This window comes from Nycticebus coucang, chromosome 18, assembly GCF_027406575.1.
Source record: "Nycticebus coucang isolate mNycCou1 chromosome 18, mNycCou1.pri, whole genome shotgun sequence".
In the NCBI taxonomy this organism is placed as follows: domain Eukaryota; kingdom Metazoa; phylum Chordata; class Mammalia; order Primates; family Lorisidae; genus Nycticebus; species Nycticebus coucang.
This window is the reverse complement of record NC_069797.1, coordinates 43,003,894-43,011,624: the sequence shown is the minus strand read 5'-3', so window position 1 is coordinate 43,011,624 and position 7,731 is coordinate 43,003,894. Positions and strand designations below refer to the sequence as shown.

Sequence of the window (7,731 nt, the reverse complement as noted above, 5' to 3'; positions counted from 1 at the left end):
TGGATTGCTTGAACTCAGGAGTTCAAGACAAGTCTTAGCAAGAATGAGACCCATCTCTACTAAAAAAATAGAAAAACTAGCTGGGTGTCATGGTGGGCACCTGTAGTCCCAGCTACTTGGGAGGCTGAGGCAAGAGGATGACTTGAGTTATGAGGCCACAGCATTCTACCCAGGGTGTAAGATTCTGTCTCAAAAAAAAAAAAAAAAAAAAAGAGGCCAGAGCGTGGCTCACTCCTTTAATCCTAGCACTCTGGGAGGACAAGGTGGGTGGATTGCTTGAGCTTAGTTCAAGACCAGCCCGGAGCAAAAATTGAGACCCTGCCTCTACTAAGAATAGAAAAACTGGGTGGCGCTTGTGGCTCAGTGAGTAGGGCGCCGGCCCCGTATACCAGGAGTGGCGGGTTTGAACCTGACCTCGGCCAAACTGGAACAAAAAAATAGCTGGGCATCGTAGCAGGCACCTGTAGTCCCAGCTACTCAGGAGGCTGAGGCAAGAGAATTGCCTAAGCCCAGGAGTTGGAAGTTGCTGTGAGCTGTGATGCCATCGCATTCTACTGAGGGCGATAAAGATAAATAAATAAATATAGAAAAACTGAGGGAAGGGCGGTGCCTGTGGTTCAGCGGGTAGGGTGCTGGCCCCATATGCCAAGGGTGGAGGGTTCAAACCCAGCCCCGGCCAAACTGCAACAAAAAAATAGCCGGGTGTTGTGGCAGGCGCCTGTAGTCCCAGCTACTCGGGAGACTGAGTCAAGAGAATCGTGTAAGCCCAAAGATTTGGAGATTGCTGTGAGCTGTGTGATGCCACGGCACTCTACCGAGGGTGATAAGGTGAAACTCTGTCTCTACAAAAAAAAAAAAAAAGAAAAACTGAGGGAAGAGGATCGCTTGAGCCCAGGAGTTGGAGGTTGCTGTGAGTTATGACACCACAGCACTCTATCCAGGGTGACAGCTTGACACTCTAAAAAAAAAAAGAAAAGAAAAGAAAACTGGTTAATGGATGAATGTCCTACAGCTTCAAAATAATAATCGTTCAGGTTCTCTTCTACTGAGTAGAAAAATCATCCACCATTGTCAGTTTTATTTTATTTTTTATTTACTTTTTTTTTTTGAGACAGAGTAGAACTTTGTCATCCTCAATGGCGTGCCCTAGTGTCTTAGCTCACAGCAACCTCAAACTCTTAGATTCAAGTGATCCCCTTGTCTGAGCCTCCCAAGTAGCAGGGACTACAGGCACCCACCACAATGCCCAGCTATTTTTTGTTGTAGTTGTCATTGTTGTTGTGTAGCAGGCCCCAGCCAGGTTCAAACCCGCCAGCTTTGGTGTATGTGGCTAGTGCCTTAACCACTGAGCTATGGGTGCTGAGCCTGTTTTTATTCTTTTGTTAATTTTTTAAACAGTCTCAAGCTGTCGCCCTGGGTAGAGTGCCATGCTCACAGCAACCTCTTGGGCTCAAGCGATCCTCCTGCCTTACTTTTTCTATTTTTAGAAGCGATGTGGTCTTGCTTTTGCTCAGGCTGGTCTGGAACTCATGAGCTCAAGCTATCCACCTGCCTTGGCCTCCCAGGGTGCTAGGATTACAGGTATGAGCCACCGCACCCAGCTTTTTTTTTTTTTTTTTTGGTCTTACTTTGTTGCCCAGGTTGAAGAGTGGTAGCATGATCTAGCCTACTGTAGCCTGGAACTCCTGGACTCAAGAAATCCCCAGCCTCAGCCTCCTGAGTAGCTGGAGCTACAGGTGCACAAAACCATGCCCAACTAAGTTTTTAGAGGTGAAGTCTTGCTGTGTTGTCCAGGTTGGTCTCCAAGAGGATGACTTGAGTTATGAGACCACAGCATTCCACCCAGGATGTCTGAGTAAGATTCTGTCTCAAAAAAAAAAACCAAAACAAAAAAGGAAGCCATGTGCCATGTAATCCTAGCACCCTGGGAGGCCAAGGCAGGTGGATTCCTTGAGTTTAGGAGTTCCACCTTAGTCTCCTGAGTACATGGAATTATAGGTGTGACCACTGCCCCTAGCCATCATCTGATTTAGAGAGTTGCAAAATATCTAGGCTTTAATCAATTTCAAAATTACAACCTCCAGGCTGGGCAAGGTGGCCCAAGCCTATAATCCTAGCAGTTTGGGACATGAGCAAGAGCGAGACCCCATCTCCCAAAAAATAGACAGATGTGGTGGGCACCTATAGTCCCAGCTACTTGGTAGGCTGAGGCAAGAGAATCGCTTAAGCCCAAGGTTGCTGTGAGCTATGACACCATGGCACTCTACCGAGGGTGACAAAGTGAGACTCTGTTGCAAAAAAAAAAAAAAAATTACAATCCCCAGAGTTAGAGTCTTTTGCTGATATTAACAATTTTACATCATGGAAAAAGCCCAAGTGCCCATAGATCCACAAATGAATTAATAAATTGTGGTATGTGTACACCATGGAATATTATGCAGCCTTAAAGAAAGATGGAGGCTTTACCTCTTTCATGTTTACATGGATAGAGCTGGAACATAGTATTCTTAGTAAAGTACCGCTTGTGGCTCAGTGAGTAAGGCGCCAGCCCCATATGTTGAGGGTGGCGGGTTCAAACCCAGCCCCGGCCAAACTGCAACAAAAAAATAGCCGGGTGTTGTGGCGGGCGCCTGTAGTCCCAACTGCTCGGGAGGCTGAGGCAAGAGAATCGCGTAAGCCCAAAAGTTAGAGGTTGCTGTGAGTCGTGTGACGCCACGGCACTCTACCCAAGGGCGGTACAGTGAGACTCTGTCTCTACAAAAAAAAAAAAGAATGGAAGAAAAAGTATCCAATTTACTCAGCCCTACTATGAAACTAATTTATAGCTTTTATATGAAAGAATATGGGGGTGGGGGAGAGGGAGGGGAGGGGAGGGGGGAGCATGGATGGAGGGAGGGTGATTGGTGGGACCACACCTACGGTGCATCTTACAAGGGTACATGTGAAACTTACTAAATGTAGAATATAAATGTCTTAAGGCAATAACTAAGAAAAAGCCAGGAAGGCTATGTTAACAGAATAAAATAAAGGGTGGCGCCTGTGGCTCAGTGAGTAGGGGGCCGGTCCCATATGCTGGAGGTGGCGGGTTCAAACCCAGCCCCAGCCAAAAAAACCACAAAAAAAAAATTAAATAAATACAAATAAATAAATAAATAAAATAAAAACAGAGCTCAGAGCCCATTTGCTTTGCCTCAAGCCTTCGCAGCGTTCTTTGCTGCACTGAAGAGAAGGCAGCAAGATCCGCTTTCTGATTTTGCCTGACATGCTGAAAAATGCACCCATGTTAAAGAGCATGAAAAATAAAAATCAAGGCTCAGGGACCGGCCGGGGAAAAGCTGCTATTCTGAAGGCCCAAGTGGCTGTGAGGGGAAGAGGACGTGGTATGGGACATGGAAACATATTTTAGAAGCGAAGATAATTTTCTCTGTTGGACAGAACTTTGCCCTTTTTTCTTTAGGTTATCTGGGTTCATGGCCTGGATGTTTGTACGTATGTACATCCTAGGTTTTTTTTTTTTTTTGTAGAGACAGAGTCTCACTGTACCGCCCTCGGGTAGAGTGCCGTGGCATCACACGGCTCACAGCAACCTCTAACTCTTGGGCTTACGCGATTCTCCTGCCTCAGCCTCCTGAGCAGCTGGGACTACAGGCGCCCGCCACAACACCCGGCTATTTTTTTTTTGTTGTTGCAGTTTGGCCGGGGCTGGGTTTGAACCCGCCACCCTCAGCATATGGGGCCGGCGCCCTACTCACTGAGTCACAGGCGCCACCCCTACATCCTAGGTTTTAACATCTTTTTCTTTAGATCAGGGGAAATGTTAAACTAACTAACTAAATCTGTTTTGTTTTGTTTTTTGTAGAGACAGAGTCTCACTTTACTGCCCTCGGTAGAGTTCTATGACATCACAGCTCACAGCAACCTCCAACTCCTGGGTTTAGACGATTCTCTTGCCTCAGCCTCCAGAGCAGCCACAACGCCCGGCTATTTTTTTGTTGCAGTTTGGCCAGGGCTGGGTTTGAAGCCGCCACCCTCAGTATATGGGGCCAGTGCCCTACTCACTGAGCCACAGGCACCGCCCTTTGTTTTGTTTTTTTAAAGGAAAAGAAAATAAAAACAATTTTACAATATCCTTTGACATATATCTTTGTACCTATGTGTGACTTTATCTTAAGGATAAATTCCTTGAGGTGAAATTTCTGAGTATATTAATTTTGAGATTTTGAGAAATTTTATTATAATTTCTAATTTTAAGAGAGATTACCAAATCGCCCTCCACTGAAATTGTACCAATTTACATTACTACTAACAACATATGAGTGTCTTTTTTTCACATCTTCTCCAGCCTATTGTTGAACTTTCTACTACTTGCAAATTTTATTTTTTTGAGACAGAGTCTCACTTTGTCATCCTCGGTAGAATGCCATGGAATCAGAGCTCACAGCAACCTCAAACTCTTGGGCTTAAGCCAGAGGTTCTCAACCCCACAGGAACTATATTATATCACGACCCACAGGAACTATATTAAAGGACTGTGGCATTAAGAAGGTTGAGAACCTGTGGCTCAAAGGAGTAGGATGCCGGCCCCATATGCTGGAGTGGTGGGTTCAAACCCAGCCCCGGCCAAAAACTGCAAAAAAAAAAGAAGGTTGAGAACCACTGGAAGCAATTCTCTTGTCTTAGCCTCACAAGCAGCTGGGATTACAGGCGCCCACCACAATGCCTGGCTATTTTTTTCTTGCAGTTGTCATTGTTTAGCAAGCCTGGGTCAGGCTAGAACCCACCAACCTCGTTGCATGTGGCCAGCACTGTACCACTAAGCTACGGGCATCGAGCTTAAATTTTTTTTCTTTTTGAAACAGAGTCTTACTTTGTTGCCCTTATTAGAGTGCTGTAGCATCATAGCTCACAGCAACCTCAAACTCTTGGGCTCGAGTGATTCTCTTGCCTCAGCCTCCCGAGTAGCTGGGATTGCAGGGGCCCGCCAGAACGCCTGGCTATTTTTTTGTTACAGTTTGGCTGGTACTGGGTTTGAACCTGCCACCCTCAGTATATGGGGCCAGTACCCTACCCACTGAGCCATAGGCACTGCCCCCAATTATATTTCTTTCTTTTTTTTTGTTTTTTGTAGAGACAGAGTTCCACTTTTATGGCCCTCGGTAGAGTGCCATGGCGTCACACAGCTCACAGCAACCTCCAACTCCTGGGCTTAAGCGATTCTCTTGCCTCAGCCTCCCAAGTAGCTGGGACTACAGTATATTTCTAATTCTAGCTCAACCATTTATTAGCTGTGTGACCTTGAGGAGATTATTTAACCTCTCCGGGCCTAAGTTTATTTGCCAGTCCTCAAACCCTTATTTGTTTTCTTTTTTTTTTTTTGAGACAGAGCCTCAAGCTGTCACCCCAGGTAGAGTGCTATAGCATCACAGCTCACAGCAACCTCCAACTCCTGGGCTTAAGTGATTCTCTTGCCTCACCTCCCCAGGTGCCCGCGACAACGCCTGGCTATTTTTTGGTTGTAGTTGTCATTGTTGTTTGGCAGGCCTGGGCTGTATTTGAACCCACTAGCTCTGGAGTAAGTGGCTGGTGCCTTAGCTGCTTGAGCTACAGATGCCAAGACTCAAACCCTTATTTGAAACCCACACAGATGTGTTTTATATTCTAGAATCTTTTCAGCATGAATATTGTATGTTTATGTGCTGAAAGGGAGTTTAGATTCTTTCAAACATCAATATTTCCATAAGAAACACAACTAGTATTATAGCTCTTTTAGAAGTTGCCTATCAGGTTTTTTGGTCTCCATTGGAAGACCCCTCCCACCCGACCAAAAAGAAACACATGGCTTGGGTGGCGCCTGTGGCTCAAAGGGTAGGGTGCTGGCCCCACATGCAGGAGGTGGTGGGTTCAAACCCAGCCCCGGGCAAAAACTGCAAAAAAAAAAAAGAAACACATGGCTATATTAGTTGGAATTAATAAAGACTATAACTGACCTCATATCAGATAAGGTTTGCCAGAAAATGAGCTGCATCAAACTAACTTTGGATTTTCAGAGCTTTTTGGATTTTGGAACTGTGGTTAAAGCAGACAGACCTGTGGCATCTTCATACAGTCGTGAAAATTGAATCGCACAATGCACGTAAAGTGTCTATACCAGTTTCTAGACTATAGGAAGAACCAAATAAATACTATTTTTACTTTTAAGAGAGAGGCGATACGCTCTCACCACTTTTGCTTCTAGGGCTTTGAGGTTGGCATGGGGTTTTTCTTTGTGTGGTAGTTTGATGTTTGGGCGAATTTCCTTGTAAAGGTGGTTGGGATATCTCAGGATAACAGAAGGCAAGCAATGTTACTCTTTGATGGTGTAAAAGGAAAAAATAAATGAACGGGCTTTGAAGCCAGATAGATCAGGGTTCAAATTTCATAGCATCAGCTCTTTTTAGAAATGGGTGGAAATATCCATCTTTCTGGTTGCTTTGAGAATGAAGTATAATAAGAGAGAATAGAAATGGCTCTGTACACAATACATGCTCAATAAATGGTAGCGGCTGTTTTTTGTTAAGATATGTTCAGGAAGGCCAAGGTACAAGCCTTCCCCATTAACAGTTGAAATGCACATAATCAGCCACTTTCATGACTGAAAATGAGGGACTTGGACAGGGATCAGAGAAAGCATTTACCGTGTATAAAGAAACAAAGCACCGTTAACGTAATCTGTCTGAGGGAAGATGGCACGGAGTCCTACTCTGTGATGTAATGTCATAGGACTTTACTGGTGGGGGTAGTGGGCACAGTGAGGCCTGGGAGGAGCAACTCCCCTTCCCAGAGGCAGAGCTAGATGTTTCCCTAGGTGGCATGGTGGATGCAAGAGAGAGCAAGAACCTGTAGCTGTTAGCCTTCAGGAAGTTTCTATTGTACTGTGATTTTAAAAATGTGGGTTGTCCCTTTTTAAATAGACTACCCTGAAGTTTTCAGGTTAATGTTATCCTACTACAAAGGCTGCTATCTGGTGATCAATATAGTCTGAGAACAGACCCTATCCATTTCTGCTTGGATCTCTACCAGATATAAACTTTTAGGGAGGGCCTACCTTGTGTCAGCTGCTGAAAATATAAGGATGATCTGATAAGGTTCTAGCCCAGGAGGCACAGGCAGAGAAAACAGATCACAGATAACCCTTAATTGGGACTGTGAAGTGTTGGGTGGTGTAATAGAACTATGAATAAAGAGCCATGCGGGGGACTGAAAAGAGAAAAATTAATTTTGCTGGTGAGGCTGGGGTAAACTCCTCCAAAAAAGTGACATTTGATCTGATGTTTAGACTGAATCATCCTGCAAGTGGATTTGAGATGGGATGAAGAGGGAAAGAACCGAGGGGCAGGGGAGGGTTACAAGAGAGAACAACACGGCAAGTGAAAGGAACTGCAGGGACAGGCTGTGCACAGTGGCTCATGCCTGTAATCCTAGCACTCTGGGAGGCCGAGGCAAGTGGATTGCTTAAGCTCAGGAGCTTGAAATCAGCCTGAGCAAGAGCAAGACGCCCCGCCTCTACTAAAAAATTAGCCAGGTGTTGTGGCAGATGTCTGTAGTCCCAGCTACTTGGGAGGCTGAGGCAAAGGAAGGAGGAAAGAAACTGCAGGGACAAAGCTATGAGACAGTAAGCATGTTCATTCAATTGTTTAGATCGGGGTCCTCAAACTGCGGCCTGCAGGCCACATGAGGCGGTGTGATTGTATT

At 45.3% G+C, this 7,731-nt stretch overlaps 1 non-coding gene across 1 annotated transcript; it reads left to right on the top strand.

Annotated features, from left to right (window-relative positions):
* Positions 1-5,750: 5,750 nt before the first annotated feature.
* Positions 5,751-5,812, top strand: LOC128571403 (U7 small nuclear RNA). The gene has a single exon (XR_008375822.1). It is a non-coding gene; the product is annotated as a U7 small nuclear RNA (small nuclear RNA).
* Positions 5,813-7,731: the final 1,919 nt, after the last annotated feature.